At 53.9% G+C, this 24,901-nt stretch overlaps 1 protein-coding gene across 3 annotated transcripts in view; it reads right to left on the reverse strand.

Moving 5' to 3' along the window:
- CNTFR (ciliary neurotrophic factor receptor) overlaps positions 1-24,901 on the reverse strand; it is a 211,173-nt gene that overhangs the window by 88,808 nt on the left and 97,464 nt on the right. The window lies entirely within an intron of this gene.

Genomic DNA, 24,901 nt, shown 5'->3' on the forward strand with positions numbered 1-24,901 from the left:
TGCTCCATCCCGTGCCATGTCCCGGAGGATGCTGGGGTGCAGGGAGGTACAGAGGGGGGACAGCTAAGAAGGCAGGCGGGTGGAGACATGCTGGGCTTTAGGGGCAAGCAGGGAATATACTCCTTGCACCAACAAGCCTCCCCAGGAGTGGACAAATGGCAGCAACAACCACAAGGATGCCCTGCGCAGCCCTGCCAGGCTTGGTGACACCTGAGCTCTCCTCCTCTTGCCGCTGGGGCTGGTGGAGGAGACCAGAGCCAGGAGGGAGCTGCTGGGGATGGTATGATGGGGATGCTGGCCCACCCGCCAGGAGGTAAATAGCACCATGCGTGAAAAGCAAATTACACCTTCAAAACTGTTTAAACCTCTCTAATCTCCAGCGCTGTATCGGTAACGCGCGGAGGATTGCCTTTTAATCTAGAACATGAGTATGGGCTCGTTAGCCAGATGGCGTCCATTTAAACCTAAATGAAGGGGGAGCTGTACTAGCCAGAGAAAAAAAAACATCAGAACATATTCCATTACCCAACACGGCCGTTGCAGGAGCCCAGATGGCCTTGGGTTCGCAGCAGGACATGAGCCGTTGCAGGGCTGGAGGGGAAGGCAAGCATGGCTGGGAGGGGTGCCATGAGCAGATTTTGGGGTGCAGCCTGGTCTCAAATGCCTCTCATGGGCAGGGATGCTGGAAGGACAGGGACCCTGAGAATGGGGAGCTGGGAGACAGGCAGAGAAGGGACCCATGACCTTGCTGCTGAATTTGCAGCGCTGGGTTTGGGCAGCGAGGGCTGGCAGCAAGAACCGGCCCTGGCATGGCTGTGGTGGCAGAACACGGACACGCCAGCCCCAGATCCTGCTCCCAGCCCAGCCCCAGCCCTCCTGGGTCACCTTGAGCAAATTGCTCTCACTGCCTCCCCCGTGCCTCAGTTTCCCCGCCTGTAAAACAGAGATAACGAAGGTGACCTTCCTTTGAAAGCTCTGGGCGAGAAGCGCTAAGTGCTAATTACAACATCATTCTCATTCACTCTGCTGCTTCTCTCCTGCTCCTCTTTTTCCCCATGCCGGCTCCCCGCTCTGCCTCCTCCATGTGTCTCCACCGTGCTCGCAGTGTGGCTCGCCTGCTGCCACCCCACCTGTGTGCTAGCTGCCATCGCAAGCGGCACCTTGGGGAGCGGGTGATGGCTGGGACCCGAGGCAGGAGGCAATGCCACATCCCTGGGCAATGCTGGCATGTGGGGCACCAAGCAGCTTGGAGCTGCCTGCAAACCAGGAGCCAACTCTCCCTACCAATCCCAAATTCACTTCCCACTGAATATTGCCTCCCTACAGCCCTGAAAGTTGGTGGGTGGCACCAGGAATTGAAGCAGGTAAGGAACTGCACCAGAGCCGGAGCCCCTTACTGTGCACTGCAGTCCAGGCACCCCCAGGTAGCGCAGCCATCCCATCTCTGGGGACAGTGGCAAGATGGGATGCAGGACAGGAGCCCCTCCAGCCCCCCGGCAATCAGCCTGCTCTTTGAAAAGCGCGAGATCTGCTCGCTGTAGCCTTCGTTTTGACTTGTGCCAGTGCAAATATCATTGCCAACCATCACGCTCTACGTCTTGGTCCCGCCAGGGAGCAAAGCCACTCACTCTCCCCTGCTGCTCCTCGTCTTATCAGTCATTAAAATAATTGCTGCTGCTCCTGTCCATGTGCCTGGCAGCCTCACCAGAGGCCAGACCTGTGTGGAGACAGACACCAGAGTTACATGGCAAGGGATGATTCCTGTCCCAAAGCACTGATAGTCTTGAGCACGATGCTGTTTGGCTACAGGTGGAAAAAGAGTGAAGAGGGACCCAGCCAAGGTCCCTGGGGACTCTGTGGCATGGCCATGACACAGCCAGAGGCTCCCAGGGCTGGCACAGAGACCTCACCGCTCCACTGCTTTCGCCCTGCAAAACCTCATTACTTCTTGGAGATGAGCCCTGCCGCCAGGCAGGAGCCGGAGCTATTTCAGTGCGAAAAATCTAGCCAGAAAACCAACTTTTTCTCACTTGAATCGCAATTTCCCATGCAGTATTTGCTTTGTTTGCCTGTTTTGCCCAAAGCCATGTTGATTTTTCTTTTCCAAGCACATAACAAAACCTTTGCAATTTCTGCAGATGCTTCTAATGCAAATTTCCATTTGCTGTATTTGCTCATTTAGCAGTTTCTCTAGCAAAATCCCGCACCCCGGCACACGGGCACACGGGCCAGCGAGCAGCAGCTCACCGGGCATGCAGCTCCCCAGGCTGTGTCCCTGCTCCGGGAGGGACCAGTTGAAAGGTGACAGTGGGGAACTGCATTTATTACACAGCAAACCCAGCAGTGGGAAACTCAATCTTCTGCGGAAAAAGAGGTTGGAGAGTATTTGCTTTTGACCCTGTAGTGAATAATTTCTTGGCAGTGGAGAGGAAAGAGGAGCCCAGGCAGGAGCAGAGGGAGGTGAGGGGGCACATGAGATGTGGTGGCCCAGCAGTTCTGGAGCTGGAGCCGCCTCTGGCAGCCTTCCTCACTATCCCCAGCTTCTTGTTTTGGGAGAGACCAGCTTGATCCGTTCCTGCCTTGTCCTCTGCACCAAGGGTAATGAGGACATCAGTCATGGTCACTTTTAGCAGAAGACAACTCAACGTAGGCATGAATGTGGTCCCCTCCCACATTTCTTGGTCTAAACCAAATGCGTTTCCAGTTGTGCTTTCCCTGAGCTGGATCAGGCTATGTGGAAGGGGGTTGTGTCCAGACCTATGAAGACAAACCCAGAAGCTGCTCCTGCAAGCAGGATTGAAGGGGCATAGCGATGTGACATTACCTGCTGTGGTATGATGGGGTGAGGACAGTCCTGAGGTGGGCAGCAAGAGCAAAGAGGATCGTGTATCCAGGCAAAAAATAGGATGCCATCGTCTGCTCAATAGTCCCAGTGTCCTCTTCTGAGCAGGCATAGAGATGGATCCTTTCCAGCTCCCCCTTAGAAGGATCCCCAAAGCCATGGGGATGCTCGCTGGCAATGGGGTATTAACTGGTGACAGCCAGCTGGAAATGGCAGCAGCTCCAGGGCAGGGCTGTCCCCAGCTAGTGAGGGATGCAGGCTGCACCCCAGCCTCCCCCCACAACTCTCACCCCCTACAGCCCCCTTCCAGCCACGATAAATAAGTAAAATCCCATTCTGGAAGTGGGGGTTCCTGCAAAAAAAAAAAAGGGTACTTTCAAAACCTAGTGTTTCCATGACAAAGTGTTCTGTTGGGCAAATCCCCACTGGATGCTGTTACAGGGCCTGGCTCTGAAGTGGTGACCCGGGGGAGAAAAAAGTTTCATTAAGTCATTTTCTCCTTGTGTGACCCCTCTGCAGCCTTGCCCAGAGCCTTCCAAAGGAGCTCTGCAGCGCCTGTACTGCAGGCACCAGCTGTAGACATTACAGTGTGCCTGTACGGCAGACAGCGACTGTAGATGCTATGGTACAAACTCTACTGCAGACATCAGCTGTAGGTGCCATGGTACACCTGTACTGCAGACACTGACTGTAGCTGCTACAGTATGCCTGTACTGCAGACACCTCCTGCAAATGCTCTGGTACGCCTGTACTGCAGACACCAACTGTAGACGTTATGGTACGCCTGTCCTGCACACACTGACTGCAAACACTACAGTACACCTGTACTGCAGATGCCAACTGTAGACACTAAGTACACCTGTACTGCGGATGCTGACTGTAGATGGTACCATACACCTGTACTGCAGATGCTGACCATAGACACTGCAGCACACCTATCCTGCAGGAGAGGTCATGATCTGCCTGTCCCCAAGGTGTGATGCTACGCCTGTAGCAGACGCTGACTGTAGCCATTAAGGTGCACCTGTGCTGGAGACACTTCCAGCAAACACCTCCTGGGCCCCAGCCCCACACAAACACCCTTACCAAAGCCACCCTCCATTGCTCAGCCCAGCCTTTTGCTAGCAGAGATCCTGCCACAGCTTTCCCCAGACCCAGGGACCTGGGGTGCCTCCAGCAAGATGCCAGCCCTCCTGGAGGGCAGCACGTGCTGCTGGGACAAGCAGTGAAGCACCACAGTGGGCAGGACATCCCCCAGTCCCGTTTCCTGCAGGGATTGCTCCACTCGTGGGCAGCCCTGTGGGCAGCAGGGGCAGCCCTGGGAGCAGTGCTTGGGTGCCCAAAAGCACCAAGTGCCGTCTCCTCCCTTCAGACCTGCCCTGGCAGCAAGGCGAGGGAAAGGAAAAAATAGTTATTGCTTAATGCTGTACACTTGCTAAGAGCCCTCCAACCTCCTGGTCTCACAATGCGCCGTTTGCACTGAACTCCACTTTGCTGCTTAAGAGGAGAGAGAAGAGGGGCTTTATCATCTCCTTAGTAAGTGCTATCAGAAAGCTTTACCTGCAGGGCCAGAGCCCCTGCTGCTTGAAAAGCCTGCTTAAATCTAATTTAAACCCCCACTGTCAACAGGGCGATTAGCACTGCCCCCCTGGACCACAAGCGCCATGGGGATGACTGGGGCCAGCTGAAATTAATTCACTCACGGCTCTTGCAGACTGCAACTTTCCTCCCTCCACCTCCTCCCTTTCCAGTAACGAAGCAGAGAGCCCGAGTGAGAGGATGCCCTGAAGGAAGGAGCCCCCCATGGCAGAGCCCCTCCATCGCTGTGCCTCTGCCAGCCCAGGAAGCACTGCCAGACCCCTGGGCGGCTGCACAGACTCTCCTGCCCTTGTGGTCTAGGAGAGATGGACAGAAGGTGGAGGGATGGCCTTCAAAAAATTTCCCAGCTGCTTTGGTTGAAGACATGCCCCTGAAGGTAGCTGAAGGCTTGCAGAGCTCTTGGCTCCACCACATGCGTGCTGAAGCCTGGAGTTGCTCCATCATCCCTGGATGTTGCTGGTAGGGTATCTCAGTGAGAAAGGCAGTGACCAAAGCTGCTTCCCATGCCTGTGGGGATGAAGAAAGAGGCTCTCCTCTGTAGCCCAGCTAAAACCAGAGCTGCTTTCCAGGGCATACTGCACAGCCCATGGGCTCCAGGGGGAGCTGGATGGTTTGGGGAGGAACAAGCAACCCATGAAATGTCTCAGGCTGCTTGGGAGCCTGCCTGACTGGTGAGCTGGCTCCCAAGACAACTAATTTCTTGCCCATGTGGATCACAGCGATGTGCTCCCACTGGGACAGGGAGCTGTGGAAAGGCCAGCAGGGCCCCGAGACCCCCAGGAGCAAGGTCCCCACGCTGCAGCTGCATGGGCTGGGGGATTTCTGCTCCAGGAACAAGGTGGGTTCCTCTCCTCTCAAACCACACCTTGCAGCTCCTGCAAACTGCCCAAGCAAGCCCTAATGCACCAGGACACTGCAGCCCACAGTAGGACAAGGGGTATGTGCAGGGGTGCTACCACCTGCCACCTCTGTGCCCTGAGGACAGGCAGAGGAACCGTCCTTGCGGTGTGGCTCCCTGCCAGCCACATCCTACCTCCATGAGCAACATCAGGAGAGCATCACACAGGTACACCACTGGGAACCTTTCCAGTGACCCTGTCTACCAAGGGCCCTTGGTGCCACAGCCACATAGGGCAATGCTGCCTTACAGGCAGCTGCCTGCCGCTGCCCATCCCCTCTTCCCACTTGGAGCCTTGAAGGCGGATATTTCCCACAGCCTGTACCTGTCCTCGCAACTACCATCACGTTAACCGGCCTTTCTGCAAGCGGAGGGCAGTGGTCCAAGCCCAGCCATCTGCTCCAGCGGTGATAAAAGCCAATGCAAAGCACAGCATACTAATAAGCATTGCACATCTTCGAAATTGGTGCCAGGAGAAAGCAGAGCAGGAGGGGGCCTGAATCCCAACAGCAGAGGTTGTGGAGAAACATTGCCCCAAGCCTGTTCCTCAAGGACGCTGGTGCCACCCGGGCGGGAATTCAGCTGAGCTGCTGTACCCGAGCCCCACTCCTCCACACCCCACATCCACACCCGGACAGCCTCTGAGATGGAGGAAAACTTGGACCAGTGATGGGAAACTCCATTTTCCACCGCTTTTTACTCAACTTTCCTCTGTGCTGAGCTTTTTCTGGCTCCCCGCAGAGAGAGATTGCATGAACCAATTGGATATTTGCTTCTATTACAGAAGTGCCGAAGATGGTGTTTTTTTCTGGAGCCTCCATTCAAGTGGGGTCTTGGGCTGTTTTTTTTCCATAGACATTTCCCCCAGTGGCATGGAGCTGATGGTGCCACGCCAGGGACAGACAGAGGAGATCAGACAGAGAAGGGAGGGAGATAGGAGATGAAAGATGCGAGATGCTCATGGTCCAGCCTTTTCCCAGTGCTCCTCCCTGGAAGCTGGAGAAATCACCCAAGATCGGTGCATTTGGGGGCAGATCCTGCTCACTCTGCCTCTCCAGGCTGTAACTACTGCAAGAAGGAACTCTCGATGTCGCACTGAATTTTGGCACTTTGACTCCCAGTCTCTACTCGCGAAAACAGAAAATTAATGATGGGGAACAAAACCCAAAACAAAATACAAAAGCAAAACCAAACTCCCATGCAGCGAGCGAACAGCCCCAAAGGCTTGTAACCTTCCAGTTAGGAAGGTCCTGCTGCCTCATGACAGGTTCAGTTTGTGATTTCCAGGCGAACGCTTGCAACATTTCTTATTTTTGCCCGCGGGGCTGCATTGCCCTTCAAACCCCCCAGGATTTTGCTCACAAACCTGCTTTTTGCCTTGAGGAGAGTCTGTGGCCAGGCTGCTTTATGAACTGCCCAACGTAAGATGCAAACCTCAAGGTAGAGAAAAGCATCCTAGCATTAAAATCTGGACTGTGCCACAGTCATGTGCTGTCCGGAGCAAAACAAAGAGGAAAGGGAGGACAGACGGAGCTTGTTGTCCAGACTTCCTCCATCAGCTGGATGCCCATGGCACAGCGGACGTGGCGTAGGGCAGCATCGTGTTTCCAAGCCTTTCCAAGCCTTAGGAGCCTGGTCGCTGCTAGTGAGGATTTTTGGGGGGGGGGTGTCTGGCTACAGGAGCTTTAACATTCCCCTCAATGGTACATGGGACACAGGGACAAAGGGGTTTGGCTTGAAATATGAAGACTGCCCCTCTTAGTAGCCCAAACTTGCTCCTCTGGAGGTCTGTTTTCTGCAATATCCATGCAAGGGGCTGGACACCAGCATGGGTGCTGGGTCCAAGCTCGCTGGTGCTGGAGTTACCCCAATGCTACCACACCAGAGAGGCGAAGGGCACCGTGCTGCTGCAGAAGCACAGGGGCAAGCGGGGTGCAGCTGCTGGTTGCTGCCCCAACCCAACCGCTGGCATCCTGCAGCCTGCAGGACCCGTTCCCTCCAGTGCAGGCAGGACCACGCTGGCTTGGCCCCAGGAAACCTCCTGGTGGTGATGTCCCCAAGCCAGGGAGAGCTACAGCTCACTCCCAAATCAACGAACACAGCCACGGATCGAGGTCACAGTATTGCTGCTCAGAAAGCAGGGCAGGTTTGCTTTTTGCCAGCAAGCCAAGACAGAGCTGGAGGAGGATGACAGCCTGAAGCCCATGTTGCAGGGGCTCAGGGACACGAGCAGGATTGGGGTGAAGAGCACTGGAAGAGACCTTGGCAGCCTATCTTGTTCAGGGATGGAATAAGACACTGGCTTAGCAGCTGGGAGAGTAAGGGAGGAAGCATCCAGTTGTACAGAGCTTGCTGAGCATTTTAGTTTTGGCTTGTTTATTTGTTTGGGCTTTTTTTCTTGCAGTGCTTGGCATGGAGGAAGCCACTCGAATGACTCTGATGCCGCCTCCCCAGAGACGCCTCGGGATGATTTGTTTTGCTTTTCTTCATCTCTCCCCTATGCCTACAGTACGAGCAGCCTCCGCGGCCCAGGGAGGGCAGCAGGTGCTGTTGGAGGCAGGCAGGGGCTCAGGATGCTGGGAAACATGTGCTCCCCACTCATCTCTGCTTGCTGTCCTTCCCCATCCAGGTCTCACAGGAGATGCTGGGCTCCCCGCTCTGCAACGCATCCACCCATCCTGGGAGCTCCCTCCATCCCTTGGAATATGGGCCTCCTTCCCAGCACAATGGACCATTGGGGACAGCAAACGGTATGGGGAGAGCACCAGGACGGTCCAAGGACCACGGCTCTGGCCAGGCTGTGAGCCTACCCCAGCCCTCCCCTCCTGCCCACCGCCCCATGAGGTGCAGGGTGTCCTCTGAGCCCTCACCAGATGGGGTGCCCCAAAGGAGGAGTGCTGCTGCGGGTGGGCGAGCGGGACGAAAGGCACTCTGCCACTGGCTTCCATGCTCGCCAAGCTGCTCTGCACACATCTGCTCATGAAATGCATATGGCTGCACCGCAGCCATCCCCGGTCCTGCCCCACTGTGCCCTTCGCGAGCCTCCTGGTCCCTCCGCACCCCAGCCCACCCTGCCTCTGCGGCCCCAGGCTCCCCCCAGCTGACCAGCAGGTTTTGCAGGGGAAACTGCCACAGTGGGTCATGCCTGATGGCCATGGGTTTGCTTGAGCACCACACATGCCTCCAGCTCCAAACACCCGCAGAGCACTTGGGGCATGAATTTGCAAACAACGTGATGGGACAGTGCCCTGGACAATCATCCCTGCAACATCTTCATACCATCAACCAGCCTGGGTTCAGCAGCCCCCAAGCTGCTTTGGGGATGCAGGCCATCCCAGGCAGCCAGGACAGATGTGACGGTGGGGACATGTGTCCTGCACCTGCATATGGGATGCCCCCTGCCTCCCTCCCCACCACAAGGATGCTGCCCAAAACCTGGGCAGGGAAAAGCACAGGCTAGAGAGAAACGCTGCCTGCCCCGCAGCCAGAGAGGGTTTGGTGCTCATTGCCTCTCCCAGTTCCATTGTTTCTCCACCCTGCTTGCACTGTGCTGTCCCACAGGCTCCCAGCATGCCCCATGCAGCCTGCTGGGGACTGCCTCCAAACGCCACAGCGGCACCCGTTTTTTATAGTGGGCAACTGAGCATGCTGCAAAATGGTGAGCTGGTGGAAACTGAGGCACAGGGCTGCTCCATGATGTCCTGAAGACAAGTGAGAAGAGCGGCAGTGCAGGGAGGGACTAATCATCCCCTTCGGTGGGGGCAGCCTGTGGCGGGGGCAGTGATTCTGCAGGGGCTTTCTGCTGCCAGCAGCCCCTTTGGTAGACATGGGGATGTGCCACAGTGCCAAGCCTGGGGATGGCTGTGGGACTGGGGCAATGCACCTGCACACTCCTACCTGCAGACACCCTCCTGGGAAAGCAGGAGGGAGGAACCGACCCCTTTTCTCTCCAGCCTCCCAAACGGCCCCACTCACACGTCGAGCCTCGCCATGCACCGGCAGCTGCCTTGCTGTCACTGCCGCCTCGGTTTGCAGCAGGACCTTGGTGACCCCAGCCCCACCGCCGCCCGGCATTGCCTGGATGGAGCTGGGGGAAAAGCAGCTGCGAGAGGCCAAAGCACGGGGTCTCTTCCCCCTCCAGCATTGCTGAAATGGGCTGGGGGCACCCAGAAACCCCAGGCTGGTGCCGCTCACCTGGCTTCTAACTGCTGCCTCTTTGGGGTGCTCTGAACGCTGCAGCTCAGAGCCGCCGGAGCACGTGGGGTGAGCACAGTGGGCCACCAAAGGCACCTCTGAACGCCCCTGGGGACCCTTGCCCTCCCCGAGGTCCTGCCCCAGCCCTGCAGATGGCGTTTGCTGAGAGCAAGCAGAGGATGAGGAGGGAGAAACGGACTTGGCCCAAAGCAGCTGTGCTGAAATAAAAGGCAAGAAAGTCTCTCGCCCAAAACTACAGGAAAATTTAATTATCAAGGACAAAACACCATCTGTTTGTGCTGACTGTGACCTCCCGCTGGCCCCTGGCTTTAACAGCTCTTAAATTAGCATGTTTGTTAGGGGGTATTAGCTGTCTGACATCAGGCAAGGAGTTCCCGCAGGGTGAGGAGGAGGACGGAGCGGCTGTACACTGAAACGCGTGCCGGGGCAGCGTGGTGGGCTCAGCAGCGATGGGGGAAACAAAATACCCCTTTGGACACAAGGATTCCCCCTGAGCATGGCTCTTGCTAGGAGTGATAAGCCCTGGCAAGCCCAGCATTGCTGTGTGCTGCCACTGGCAGGTGAGCTGTGGCACGAGACCTGGGTCTCAGCCTCTTTCCAAAAAACAAAGAGACAAGAAGATGTATGCTCGGAGGAAGATTTTGCTGTGCAAAGCCAGCAGAATTAAATGAATACTCAATATAGGAGAAACTGGGATAAAATCCCATTTGTTTCCAGCCCTGCAAGGGAGGGAAGATGAACACATTTGTACCATGCGTGGGAACCAATTTGGTCCCCAGGTGATGTCAAACTGCACAGATCCTTTCTTTCTTTCTCATGGTTTATGGGGTACAGACTCAAGGTGGGCATATCATCACCCTCCTACCTACCAACACTGGCTGCAGTGAGCAGAAAACGGTATGAAGCCAATTCAGCTGTTTAGGAGAAAAACAGCTCAGCTGGGAGAGGTTCCACTTTGCAAGATCCCAGCAGCTTTTTTCTCCAGCACCTGAGCTTTGCTGTGTGAGCTCTGCTCTGGTCTCAAGCCCTGCAGCCACTACAAAGGAGGCTGGAGGCAAGTGCAGCTGCTGCCAGCATTGCTGCTCCGAGGCACTTTTTCCACCAGTAAACCATCAAAGCCAAGTGCTAAACATGAAGGCAAATGGCTTCTCTGACTTGCCATGAAGACTTGCATCCCAGGAGCATGGATCCAGGCCTAAATTCATCCTGGGGCAATTCTAGGGGCTACAGCTCCAGAGGTGGCCATGCTGCCAGACCCCAGGAGCGAGCAGAGTTGTGCCCGATGCTCCTCCTGCCTGTCCCCCCGCTCTGTGCCACCGCTGGTGCACGTCACTCTGCTGCCCATCACCCTAACCCGCCAGCCAGCCTCTTGCTGGACCTTCCTAGCTTTCTTTTCCTTCCAGTCCACAGAACCAGCACCTATCTCCCATTCCTGTGCCCCTGCCAGGTCAGCTCCTCTCCCACTCCGTGCCAGGTTCATACGCCTTAAAAACTAGCAAGGGGTTTTGTCCCCGCACTCAAGACAAGACCCAGTGTCAGGTCTCATCCTGCATATCTGCCCCTCCTTGGGCTCCTCTCTCTCCAGTGATCACCCTGTCTCTTCCACCCCCAACACCATGCCAAGTCTTTGCTCCTTCTCACCTTTGCAGGCAAAACAGCTGATAGATGAAGAGCAGCCCTTGCAGTGCCAGACTTTGCTTGGAAGTCCCCTTGCCCAGCTGCATCCCACTGACCTCCATCCCGGGAGGCTGGTGCTCCTCAAACTGCCTACCCGAAGCCTGCGCTCATCCCTCCCCTCTCTTGGGGGCCAGGCAGCAGGCAGGGACCAAGCTGCCACCCCCTGCCCGGCTGGCTGCCTTCCACCACGCATGGCTGGGCAGATGCGGACCACGTGTGCACTTTATCTCAGGACCCTTCCTGCAAGCTTCAGCACTGAAGGAGGAAAAAAACCAGCAGCCGAGAGCAGCCGTGGAGGCCCCGGCGGCCTCCAGCCCCCTCCCAAACTCTGGCTCAACTCCATCCACTGGGGCAAGACTCAGTTTAGGGGAAGGCTTGTTTTTTAATTAGAAAATATTCATCAGCGTTTAAAAATAAAATAATAAAAAAAGTGTCAACCAGCTGGGGCTGCGAAAGCTGGGGCGTTTTGGCTCCCGACCGAGCACTTTGATAGAAAGACTCTTTGGAAAACGCCGTAGAAAATATTTAATTTCTCCCAAGGCCTGCATATGGGGCTCATCACTCGTGCATATTGCACAGGAATATTCATGTGCGCTGGCCTCCTGCTACAGGATGACGAGCGTTCGCCGGTGCAGCATGCGAGAGGGGCTCCTTCCCTTCCCTTTTTTTTTTTTTTCTTTGGAAGAGGAAAGCGCTGTATTTCACTTTCAATCCCCAAATATTCCTCAACGGCAGAACAAAGGAAAAGCTGAGCCAGAGTCAAGTCTACTCATACTCATCAGCTTGCTGTGCTCACCACAGGGTAAAGCCACGGATGAGCAGCAAATGTGGGGAAACACATTTCTGCCCCCGGTTTTGTTCCTTTCTGGTTGCCTGAGCCCATCGTGATGCTGCTTGGATGGAGAGTGGGAGCCCAGCTTCCACCTTGATGGCACGGCAGGAGGTTTCAGTTCAAACCCCAGCTCTCCAGCCCGGGGATGTGGAGGTGCTGGACCTGCTGCTGGCCATTTCCTTTAGCTAATACCCTTCTGCAAAACTCGGGGAGGGTGGAAATACTTCACCGTGGCCGCAGAGCTGAGCAAGGGGATGACTTGCCCAGCAAGAGGATGACAGCCACGGCTCGCTTGGTCCTCCATCTCCCACTGGTGCTGCCGGCTCCCTCGCTTTCACCCTCAGCTTTTGGCTCAGCAGCATTTGGGCTGAGGGCTTTTCTGCAACAAGCCAATGAAGAAACCAAACTCACGCCCAGCATCTTCTCACCCTTTCCCAGGGATGCTCACCTCCAGCAAACGCTCCCTTCTTCCCCGTGAGCTCCCACCTTCGAGGTGCTCTGCCTCCTGCCCTGCAGCCTGCCAAGGCTGCTTGACCTTCTTTAACCTTTCCTAAAGGGTTCGTGCTCCCTCTCCCCAGTTCTGGCTGCACCCTTCACCCCCATCACCCCTCTGAGCTGCTCTCTGCAGGTCCAGCACCTCCCAGCACAGTGTGCAATAGCCCTCACTGGAGCAGATCCTGCCCAGCCCCAAAAAAGCTTCCTCCTGGCAGATGAAAACTCAGAGCACTAATTAAGAGAAACTCTGGCCAAGGAGAGGGGGTAGGAAAAGAAACCATCTGAGTTCACTATCTCTGTGGCTGAAGCGAAGCCGACAGCAGCTTGGGGAGAGGGCACAGCTCCTGCCAGGGTTGCAGAGGAGCCTCTGACCAGAGCAGCGCATTTGCGCAGGGGTCAAACCAAAGTTCTTAAACACACCCGTGAAAAGTATTAATAAAAAAATCTATTGAATCTTCAAAACAGAAATCATTCCTAAATAACTGTGCACATAAACACGCACACACACACATGCGCCCTTTATTAATTTTGTTATTTTTTGGCAACCTTTCCCAACCAGAGGGGAAATTTGATGCCAGGTACATGCCTAGGTGGGGTCTGCAAGATCCACTATGGAAAAAAAATTCAGTGAAAAAAAAAAGTCTCTACACCACACCTGGAGCATTGTGCCCAGTTTTGGGCTCTGCTAAAAGATAGGCATTGCTGACCTCCAGCAAGTCCAGTGAAGAGCCATCAGTGTGGCGATGAGGCTGACACACACGGGGATGAGGACAAGTCGAGAAAAGAGGGCTTGTCCAGCCCGGAGAAGGGATGGTTTCGGGGGTACCTAATGGCAACCTCCCAGCACCTAGAGGGAGGTTACTGAGATGATGGAGACAGAACTTTTCCCTCTCTAGTGGTAAAATGGGAGACAAGAGGCATGAGCTGCAACAGGAGAGGTTCTGGCTTGCTGTAAGGAAGACGTTTTCCCATGGGGACAGTCACCTGCTGGAAGAGGGACCCAGACAGATTGTGGGATCTCCAGACCTGAAGGTTTTCAAGACTCAGATGGGCAAACTAAACTTGTCTGCACTCAGTATTCACCCTGCTTGGGGCAGGAGGCTGGACTAGAGACCTCCTAAGGTCACTTCTCACCTGGATGGATGTATGAGCACACCACTGCTGGGAAAAATTAAATATAAAAAAGACCCCCACAAATTCTGGGAGGGGGACAGCTCAGCCCAGAGTTCCTTTCAAACACCGTGGAAAGCAAAATCTGTTTGAACAAATCTGGCCAGCTCTTCGCTTGGAGGCAGATGGAAACCACGGGCTGCAACACACCAGGGCCAGATCCTGCACTCAGCCCATCCCCATTGATGAACTGGAGACCGAGAAGACGGCTGTCTTCCCCTCTTCCAAATCTCCTTCTGTGGGGAGCGACTCACACAACAACGGTAAGTGATTAACGAGCGGCCGAGCCCGTCAGCATGCAGGCTGCGTGCATGGGCGCTTGCGTGCGTGCATGCTGCTCCCCGAGACTTGGCGAGGAGGGGAGCTGGGGGGAAGAGCGCTGACAAGCAGATGATTAATTGAAATACAAGGGGGAGGAAAAGTAATGTCCGCTAAAACTATCAGGCAGCATGAGCATGGGAAAGAAACTCGGAGATGCTGTCCCCATCCCTACTCCGCACGCATCGTGCCTCCCAGCTCCGAGCTGCTCGCCAGTCCCTTCCTGGCTTCTATTTTTGCAGGTGCAATTTCATATTTGAAAATAACCATGCTGCACACGCACATATATTTTTTTCCTCCCTGGCCCCCGGCTCATTGCACGCGGAAACGGCAGCGATGGGAGAGCAAACCTCCCAGTCTGCAGCACACGGCAGCAATTATACATCCAAGCGCTCGTTACCCGGCGCCTCTGGGCGAAGGCACCCGCAGCCTGGGCTCTCCGCACTGCCTGCATCACCTGCACCTTCCAAGCGGCGCAGGCTTGAAAACGCACATAAAGTTACCGTTTTGCGCTAAAATAATACGAAGAAAAAAAGAAGAAAACAATAAAATAAAGGAGGCTGAAAGCTCAAGCCTGGCTCAGCTCTGAAACCTTGCTCAGAGTCTGTAAATTATATCCCAAGCATCGGAGCTGGCGTGCTTGCACCATCAGCAAAGAGGGCGAGCAGCTTCTATTCCTCATCCAGCGTGAAGGGGCTCCGCTTGTGTCACCGAATAAATAGCATGGAGATGCAAAGTGGTATATGCTGTTCCCCTGCACTGCTGCAGGAAAAAGCACAGAAGGCAATGGGACAGGGTATCCAAGGGGGAGGTCTGAAGGAGCAACAAAGGGATTTTGTTATGGCCGAGGTCAAGGCTAGCATGCCAGGAACCTCCTGCCTCCAGCTCCTCCTCCAAGAAGGAGGACCAAAGGGAAGACCAAATGGTTTTTCCATGGAGAGGAGAGGATCCTGAGCTTCAAAGCCTTGGGTTGGAAAATTAGAGGTGTGATCTCACCAGTGGCCTCTGGGTGCAACCATAGTGCAGATGATAAACTCTAGCTCTTTGCCCAAGCATGTGCCAAGTGAGCACCAAGTAAGCAGAGCTTTACAGAGGCTATCAGGAAGGGGATTTACACCAGGAGAAAACAGGACCCGAATTTGGGCTGCTGGGGTGCGGTTATTACCACCTTTCGCTCGGCAAGCTGATCCCCAGCTAAGACGACTGGCTCGGAAAATTAACTTGGTGCGTTGTTCAGCACTTCGCCGCTCAGGTAACGAGCGGAGCTGTAGGCGATTGCATCGGAGGGCTTCACGAACCGCTTGTACCATTGACATGGTTTAACAGACTGCTGTTTATGAGACAGAGCAGTATTTAAAAGACGCATTTCTCTCAGAGCCGCACATAAAATTTGATAGCTAAATAGCTGTAAATGCTACTGAAGTCTGACAACTCGAAGAGGAATCAAGGGTCTGTCATGCGGAGTATCCGCCAATACACCCGGCCCCGCAGAGCCAGCGAGACTTCCAGTCTCATAAAACCTTTTTTATATTGGAAGTGAGAATTTGTGCAGCGCATATGAACTCTTTTTTATTGGGCTGGTGTGATGCTGAGAAAATGCAGTTAAAGTTGTACAAGTCCTCCTTGGAGCGCTATCTGGGCGCCTATAAATCAAAAGCTTTATCCAGGAATAGGTTTACTAAATAAGCCCGCTTTAGTTCGGGCTCACACCGAATGGCAGGAGCTCACAGCAGGAGCGGGTGCCTCCCCTCAATGCTGCCCATTTGCACCAGCCCAGCAGAGCCAGCCCCGAGCAAGAAGGACTCTAGCCCATCTCCCTTCTCTCGGGGCCAAGAAGAGCATCCCAACAACATCATCCTCCAGAGCCTGGCACCGCTCTCCTCTCCTCCAGCACGGGGCTTTTACCCTCCTAAAAGATCCACGGCCCCCCACAATGCTCCCGGCTCGCAGCCCCAGCCCAGCTGCTGCCCTGAACCCGGTCCAGACCCCCATGCCTACGCAGCTGATTCGGAGAGATCCCAGGAGCATCCCAGGCTGGAAGGACCACAGACCCACCTTCGGTACCCAGTGGAAATGGAGTATTTCCGAACCTTCATGAAGGCCTGGAGCGCTCCAGTTGGGGATGAAGATTTGGGCCAGCTCCCTTATCCCCCAAAGACTCCTACATCTCCACTCTACAGCTGCATTAATTATTTCATCTTAGTCTGGCTTCCTCATTAAGCTAACCTAGACGGCCCGCGGCTGAGTGACAGAGAGCTAGTCTGCAAGAATCCAAGCCAGCAGCGCTGGAAGCCATAGGCTTGATTTGATTTACGCGGACTAATATTACACATATCTCAAACACGCAATCTTTAGAGGACCTGAGGCTGCCGGACGGACGGGAGAAAGCCCACGCAGAGCCGGCAGCGCAGCATCTGGACTGAGCCTGGGTATCAGCATCTCACCCTGTGCTTGGCCAGGAGGGTCGAGCCTGCCTGCAGGAGCAATTCCCTCGCAGATGCCCTGGAGCTGTGGGGAGCAGAAAGCCCCGGCACTGCTGCCAGCGGACCCAAGTGTGACACAAAACATCTGTGTCAAAGCAAGGGCTGGGAAGCACAACTCCTCCGGCACCGGCCGCGGGACAGCCCTTTCACCCCACTGATGTGACTGCGACATTCAGCTAATTTTGGCAACGGGCTCCCCTTGGGATGTCTGGCTTTCGTGGGCTATAAGAACGATGCTTCGGGGCATTACACAGATCCCCTTTTTCCAATACTGCCAAATCCGAGGCTTTTGTGTGAATCCACCGCATTTTGCCGTCTCTGCAAACAAGTGTATAGAAATACAAGACTTCAGCCCCTTGGAAGCCTCCAGGGAAAATTCAAAGCAATGAAGAAATATGAGTTGTTTTTCCATGAACCCATCGAAAAAAGAAAAAAAAAAAAACCCCTGAAAAACCCCACATTACTTTTCAGCCCGGTTTTGCCAGCAGTACAGGTCTTTTTCCCACAGTCTAAGGAATCAACACATTTTCAAATCACTCCTGCTTATGGTATTGAATATCAGAAAACGATTGCCTTTCATTCAGCAGCTGTTTTGGGACACCAAGGGAAAAGGCAGGCAGTCTAAACTTAGCAAAACACGACGAAAGGCTTCGATGCACTTAAAAACTAGTTGCAAGGACTGGAAAGGGAAAGGAGAGGTCTGCAAGAGGTGCATGTGAAGAGGAGGATTTCAGGGTGCCGGCATCCTTCCACAGCCCCAGTCTCTCTTGGTAGCAGAGGGACCATTGCAGCACTGCTCCTCTCCTCCGGCTCCTTGGAAAAACACAGAGATGTGTCCTCATTTCCCCATGAAAATCAGGAGTATCTCCAAATTTACCCACCTTCAGCATTTCTGACGCGTGGATGCCCTGGCATTTCTGTGCTGCCAGTGGGGAGTGGGCAGCTCCAAAAATAAACCAAGCAGCTCGGTGCATTAAGAGGAAACCCAAAGGAGGGAATAGCAACAGGGGGTGGAGGATTTGCTGAAATAAGTTTGCCCAGAAGCACTGGAAGTAGAAAAGCCCTGGTCTCCTACAGGCTTGTGCCACTTAATCCCCCTGTGCCCCCAGCAACAGCTCCAACCTCCTGCTCATCTGATGTCCCCTGCCTCATCCACAGGGAGGGGACCCAAACCCCAAAGCTTTCCTGAAATGAGGGCATGACCTGGTCACTGACTCTGGCGGCTTTCTCTGTCTATCACACCTGGCTGCAATCAGCCAGCAGGATGGCAAGCCTTTGCCAGGGAAGGCTGACAGCCCAGCAGACCACAAGAAGGGGACCAAAAGGGAGAGGAGATGGGAATAGCCAAACCCGGCAGGTATCAGCGCTCAAGTTGGGTTGTGCAGCCCATCAGCCCTGGTCAAACATCCTCAACGATACCTCTGGGCGAGGGACCGGAGCAGGACATCTTGTCCTCATCCTATCTGACCCCTAGTTCCCACCTGGCCCCTGCAGAGACACAGAAAAGCCTTAATGCCACCAGGTAAGCAAAAAGCCACGACCGCCAGGCTTCTAACAAAGACAAACTGCCTCTCTCCTTCCTCCCAGATTGCAAGCAGATGTGTGCTTAAATTACCTGCTGCTGACTGCGACGCTTAGCGAAGCGCCATGGTCTAGGAGCAGAACGAAGGAAAAATGTGTGAAACGAGGGAGGGGAGGATTAGCAGGAATTCAGCTGGCTCTGGGAGGGCAAAGTGTCACTGTTGCAGAAAACAAACATCACTTCCATCACAAGAGGTGCGTTTGTGACAGCTAGCACAAGGGACACCCTGACCTGGCTAAAGATACCGACGAAATTAAGAAAGCCCCAGGAAAGGCTGCAGGGTTGGGTCTGGGCTCCCCAAAGGGCTCCCAGCCCACAGCACACTACAGGAGCAGCCCTGCTTGCATTACCTGGCCTTGGCTTCCTCTTTCAAAGCAACCCTTCAAGCCTGTGCACGCCGCTGCCTGCATGGCTTGTACACCCTGGCTCCAAACACCTTTGAACTGCCTCACCCAGCTGCTGCCAGTGTTGGCTCCTGCGGTGGGCCACATGTGTTCACCCATCCTCCTCTGTTGGTCTTCCCAGTGATGCCTTGGGAAGTTCACCAGCAGCCCCCACACCAAGGAGGGCGCAGACACCCAGGGCCCATCTCGGTGGTGCTAAGAATGATGCTAGTGGAGGAAAAGCCTGGAGAAAGGTATCCCCACCGTGCTGGCCCACCATGATGCATGGGGCAGATGGGAACCCTGGGCTCTGCACCACCTCTGCCCTTACTCAGAGCCAGCTTGCACCCATGCTGGTGGCAGCTTTCCCCTCATGGAAGGCTGCCCAAAGCCTGAGGCATCAGGGCATGTCTTTGTACCAAGGGTCAGGCTCCAAGCAATTCCTCCTTACAGAACTGGGATGTGGGTGCAGCCCAGGAGAGCCCAGATGCTGCATTTCTATCACACCATCGGGGGCAGCAGCTTGCTGCAAGGATCCCCGGTCTCTGGAAGAGCATCCAATGGGGTCTCCCATCTCCCAGCAGCATCCCGCGCAGCAGGACAGCATTTTGCAAGCTGAGCCACACAAATCAAGCCCAACCTGCTCCCCTTCCCCCTTCGCCGCTCCTGGCTTGCTCTCTGCCGAGCCCTTGTGGGTCACACGTGGCGTCCCACTTCCCGGCACAGCTCCACCGGCTGGAGCAAAGAGCAGAGTCAGACCCCAAATTGCAGATTAGTGCGTTGGGTTCATGCACGGGAAACAAAAGATCGGAAATCTCTGAAGTGCACAGCTGGAATCCACACCCCGACCATGTTTTTGTGAGATATCACGTACGTTTTTAAAAGCTATCTAGAGAGGGTTCTGCTTTAAAACAGCCTGGCAGCTGCTGCACTGACACCACTGCCTGTCACGCTGACCAGGACCTTTGATTGTTCCCTGTCCCCCACAGGCCATGCTCATCTGTAGCCTTTAGCCTTAGGTTATGAAATTATTCAAGGAAAGGATTAAACATCCTCCTCTGCGTTCGTTCAGCACCAGCTGTGGAGGGAGGGTGGGAAGGGAAGGACGTGCAACCCAGAAAAATCACTGTGGGATACTATGTGCCAACACCCCGAAATGATGGTCCCCAGAAACCCCAGGGTTTCTCTCTCCATTGTATTTATGGCTTCAGAAGGTCACTGCAAGGGGAAAGGCCACGAGCAGCTGTAAGATGCTCATGTGGTACCATGAAGAAGAGGGACCACAAAAGCACTCATCCCTGCTCATATTGCAAACGCGTTTTCTTCTTCTTTCAAAGCTCCTGCAACAGCAACTATACTTTTATGGGATGCCAAAGTATGGGGTCTTTCTTTGCCCCTTTCCACACAGCAGGCTTCTGGGCTAAAAGTCACCCAAGGTGAGATCAAATACCCTTATGAGATGCTTACCTACCTTGTTCCTCAACACTGCTGCTCTCCAAGGAGAGATGCTGCAGAGCCTGAGTGATGGTTTATTCCCCTTGGGGCTTCATTTCTTCCTCACTGCCTCTCCTCCCCATCTCTCACGCTGCCTGGGTTGCAGGCTGCCCCCTCAGCCTGGCTCCATGGGACGTTTGCTTCACCTTAATTCACAGCTGCCCGTCTGCAAGCCCTTCCTGCCTGTGTTGCCAGCCAGGAACAACCGGCGAGCCCGGCCTACACCTACTCCTTCCCCAGGCTCCTCCACCCCAAAGCATCCTTCTCCACAATCTTGCAGCAAGTGTTTCCTCCAGGAGAACACGGTTCTCTCCAGTCAAATTGATTCCGGCAAAGTGGCAGCTTCTCCATCGCTCCTGTCCCCTTTGTTTGGACCAGGGGAATTCACACAAGACATTGCATTTCCAATTGAAACAATTAGCTTAAAAGCCCAGCTTGAAATTAAAGGTCCAACCCAGTGACATGCCACAACCAGCCTCCCCAGAGAATATTTTGGGATCTTCTCCGGTGTTTGTCCTTTAGGGACTGTAGAGAAGGTGCAGTGTGGTGCCAGGATCCAGCAGACACTGCTCAATGCACTCGCCATGCTGTGCGCCCCACATCCCATTTGGAAAAATGCTTTCCCAGACATGCAATAAATACTGGAGCAGCAATACCCAGTGGTATGGCTGCAGGCTCACCCCGGTGTGGGGAGGAGCCAGGCCAAGCTGACCTGGGAGAGCAAAACTGGGAGTGAAACCCCGTTCCAGCAAACGCAGGGCCAACGATGAGATGCAGAAAGGACGTGAGTCATTGAACGAAGGCGTCTGCTTTTTCCAGCACACGTGTAGAGTTATTCTCACCTGAAATCAGTTTTTGGACAGCTAGAGAGCACATGCTGTTTCAAGCCAAACATGCCCGGGTCACTCTCCCAGGCAGGGAGTTATCTCAGGGTTTATTAATGGGGAAAGCCACCACACCAACATGCTCGCAGGCTCCAACTCAGCAGCGTCGTGGCAAGAGTGGCGGCGAAGGAGAAGCAGGAACACCCACTCTGCTCCTCCCTAGGGAAATGATCAAAAAAAGAGCAAGACCATCGCCCGCAGCCAGGGATGCCCAGCACCGTGCGGACAGCTCTGAGCCCAGGCTGCCCTCCCTCCCACGCCGAGATGGGAAACCCATTAAATGCTGCAAGCAACGAAGCCTCCGCTGCTCCTCCCTGGAGGCACTTTCACAGTCAACTTGAGGAAATTGTTCCTGATATCCAGCCTAAATTTCCCTTTGTTGATTTTCAGTTGAGCAGCGGAAAGGTGGGAGCTTTAATGAGACAAGCGGGGCCGCTGCAGGGGAAGGAGCCGTCAGTTTGAGCGAGGCAAGGCACAGAGCTGCGGTTTAAGTGGAGCAGCTATTGAGAAAAGCCCAGAATCCTACAAACTTGGGAGGGAAAAGGTCTATTAACTTTCCCAATGGACTAACATGAGATTGTTCCCCCATTTTCTAATGCTTCTCCCAGTCCAGCTATTTGATTGGGACCAGAGCTCTGCAAAAATATGAAGGGCTTGTTCTTTTTTTTTTTTTTTTTTTTAAAGGAATTGCTGCATATGGAATAAAACGTTGGGCTTTATGGCCAGATTTTCTTGTTTCATCCAAGGGCAGAATTTTTGATGGCTTGCCTTCTAGACATAGCTGCTTCTGCCCTGAAAAACCCAACAGAACTCTTCTGGCACACAAGCCAGGGTACGATGTGTGTGGCAGCAAATTGCTACCAGCTTGTATTTGAAAAGAAAAGTTTTTCGGGGAGAGAAATGTGACACAGAAGTGCAGACAATCACTTTCTGGGACACAGGTGCTGCTCAGCAAGGCATCACCCGTCTCAGACACTTCCTCACGGGAGCCCAGCATGGTGCTGTACTGCAAACTGGCACCAGGAGAAGTTTGCTGGATGTGAAGCTAATGCCATCCTTCACTATTTTTCCCCCTTTAGCTGAGGAAAAGGCTTTCCATCAGGAGATAAGACACTGCAATGCTCACAGGAGCATGCCCAGGGCATGCCGATGCATGAGCAAGGGGTATATAAAGGAATGACGGTGCAGCCAAGCGGGCTTGGCCATGGGGAGAGCATGACATCTATTGCTTCAAGCAACAGGGACATCAAGACCTAAAAATCTAGCTTGAGACATGTGCTTCAGCAAGCAGAGGAGCAATGGTTGGGTTCAGAAGCGCTGGGCCCCTTACTCACCTGAACAGCATCAGCATTGTAACTCCCTGAATCCCCAAAACAGGCTGGCTGCTTCGAAATGGAAGGAATGCTCCTTGGAAATGGAGGCATTGCAAAAGCTAGACCACGCAGGGCTACCCCACCCTGGCAGATGTTTGCCTTAATCGCACACCGTTTTCTTAAATGTCAGATGGCTGCATGGCAGTAGAAGGGCGCTTTTCCACTCCGCTTTTACGGGCTTGTAAAGGCAAAACGGCTGCACGCTCCCTGGAAATGTCAGGCTCCCTTTTCCTGAGGACCTGCCATCCATCAGGTTCTACCAGCGAAAAAAGAGGAGGGTGCGCTTGGCCATGCTAGGCGAGGGAGCTGCACGGGCAGGTATCGCTGCAATGAGCCCTCCCTCCCCTTGCACCCGTGTCAGGCCAGAGACGTGCATCGCACCCCCCAAAAGCAGCACCCAACCTCCCATGCAGAAAGGGGCAAGGGTGGCTGCAGGCACACACTCCCTGACACTGACACCAGGTTTTGCAAGCTTGGCAGGCAATGCTGCTGTGCAGAGCACCCTGCAATTAACCCGGAGCACGCAGCCCTGGGATTTCCCTGTTGTTGCCCTCGCAGTGTCCTTTGGTGTCACAGCCATACGCTCGTGGGATAAACCTTAAGCACACAGGCTGCAAAAACTTCAATAAGAGAGATCCACACCACAATATTAAAAAAACCCAACCCGCTGGGTTTTGTTGCAGGGTTTAGCAGCAGGACAAACCTGAGCGGAGGGGAATGAAATAGAGATTTTCTCCATCTACTTCCTAAATGTCGGGTGAGGGAGCGCATTGCACGGTACATTGCAAGTTTGGGATGTGGCAAGATACCAACTGCATTTTATGTGTTGCAAAACCACCTCCTCTGTGGCAGCTGAGATTTCAAAGCATAAGCTCTGACCTTGGTAATATTTTTTACATATTGAGTCACTGCCGACACTGGAAATAACAGGGGAAAAGGGCTAGGATTTCAAAGATTTTAATGCATGGATGGATCTGCTAAGAACTGGGACAGCCCCAGCTGCCAGCCCGGCCCTCCAGCCCTCTGCCACTCTTCATTACAGGCACAAGGCAGCGAGATTGAAACAATCCGAGGCCATGCTAAGTCCTGGCATGCCAGACTGCGCAAGAGGAGGATAAGGATTTGAAAACCTGCTGGGATGCAGCGGGCACAGCCCTCCACTGCTAGCCCTAAGGTTGATGAGCATGGCCAAGCAGGTGACTCCCAGTTTTTTATGACCCACCTCCAAGGGAGGATGGCTTGAGCTGACCAGCCCCTTTTCTTTTCCCTTATGGAAAAAATCAGGGCAGGTTCATGTCCTTTGCCTGTGAAGGCAAACACCCCAAAAACGAGGGGACAGGAGAGAGGAGACTCAGCAGACAGCCTTTGCCACTGGTGAGAGCAAAGCTAGATAGGTAGATGGATAGGGAAGGAGAGGAATCCTTCTCACACATGACATCCCACCCCATCTGGTCCCTTCAGATTGACCCTCAGCCTGAAGGTCTACCCCCCTGAGAAACTTCACAGATACATAATTCGATTCCCCAACTCTCCCCCTTCACCTGGCAAGGGAATAGCTGTCTCTCATAGCCCTGATTTGCTAAATAAAACACTCCTTGAAGGCTCCCCGCAATAACATTTGCACAGAAAATTGACATTCTTCCTCCTCCCACCAGCCCTGATGCTGTTTGTTTGTGAGTTAATAACTTGGACGCTCGGCTGAGCTATTGATCCCTTCTCAGTACAATCATTCTTTTGGGTCCAAAATACACAAAAAAATAAAAGAGCAAGCTAATTATGAAAAAATTAACTTGGCACTTGCATGTGGCCCCATGGCATTGGCATTGCAAGGGGACTCAGGTCCTTCCCACCTGCTTGTGATGTCTTCTGCAGATGCAGGCGTACAAGGTTGGATTTATTTCTCCATCCTTCTCCATCATCAAGGAAGCGGTTCTGCAGCTTGCAGGTGGAAAGTCAGCTTTCACAACCCAGAATTATCGTTTAGCTTTAAACATTCATCACCTAGCCAGGGCTTCATAGCAGGACAGATCATCCACGCAGGTGTCCCAGCTAGAGATCTCCAGCAGCAGTGGCAGATGGGTACCATCACCTTTAGTTATAGGAAGGGCAGTGTTTCAGAGCCCCAACTCCCCAGCTGAAGGAGAGAGGGCAACAACGGATCCGTCCCTCCATCCAGGGCAGGATGCTCTTTGGGCTTTTGTTATATTAGACAAGACCCAGCATGCCAGAGGCAGAGCTCCAGGTTTCATTGACTCCCTCCTGCCGGCACCCGCTCGGCAACGCGCAGATCCCCCTCCAATACCCACTGTAATGAAACGTGATGAAAGGAAACAATTAAAGTCTCTGCAATGCCCTCGTCCTCCTTAACTGCTCCTGTACCAGCAGGGCATTGCACTACCTCTCCTGGGGGAATCCTTGCCTGTGCCCCAACGTTGTATTTTTGCTTTGCAATCTGCTCACATGCCTCTGGCTAATTGTTCTTCAGATTGCTCTTTTCACGGGAGATTTTCATGGCAAACAATCGATTTTTCCCAAGTTGCATTTTTTTTCTTCAAAGCCTTTGATGTCTGGGAAAATAACAGGCAACCTCAACACACGGCTGAGCATCAGGCAAGGGCTGGGAAGCACTAAGCGGAAATGCATTTAGTTGTCTGGG

Source organism: Nipponia nippon, unplaced genomic scaffold (assembly GCF_047370975.1).
Source record: "Nipponia nippon isolate SJK-2023a ecotype South Korea unplaced genomic scaffold, ASM4737097v1 scaffold_40, whole genome shotgun sequence".
NCBI lineage: Eukaryota > Metazoa > Chordata > Aves > Pelecaniformes > Threskiornithidae > Nipponia > Nipponia nippon.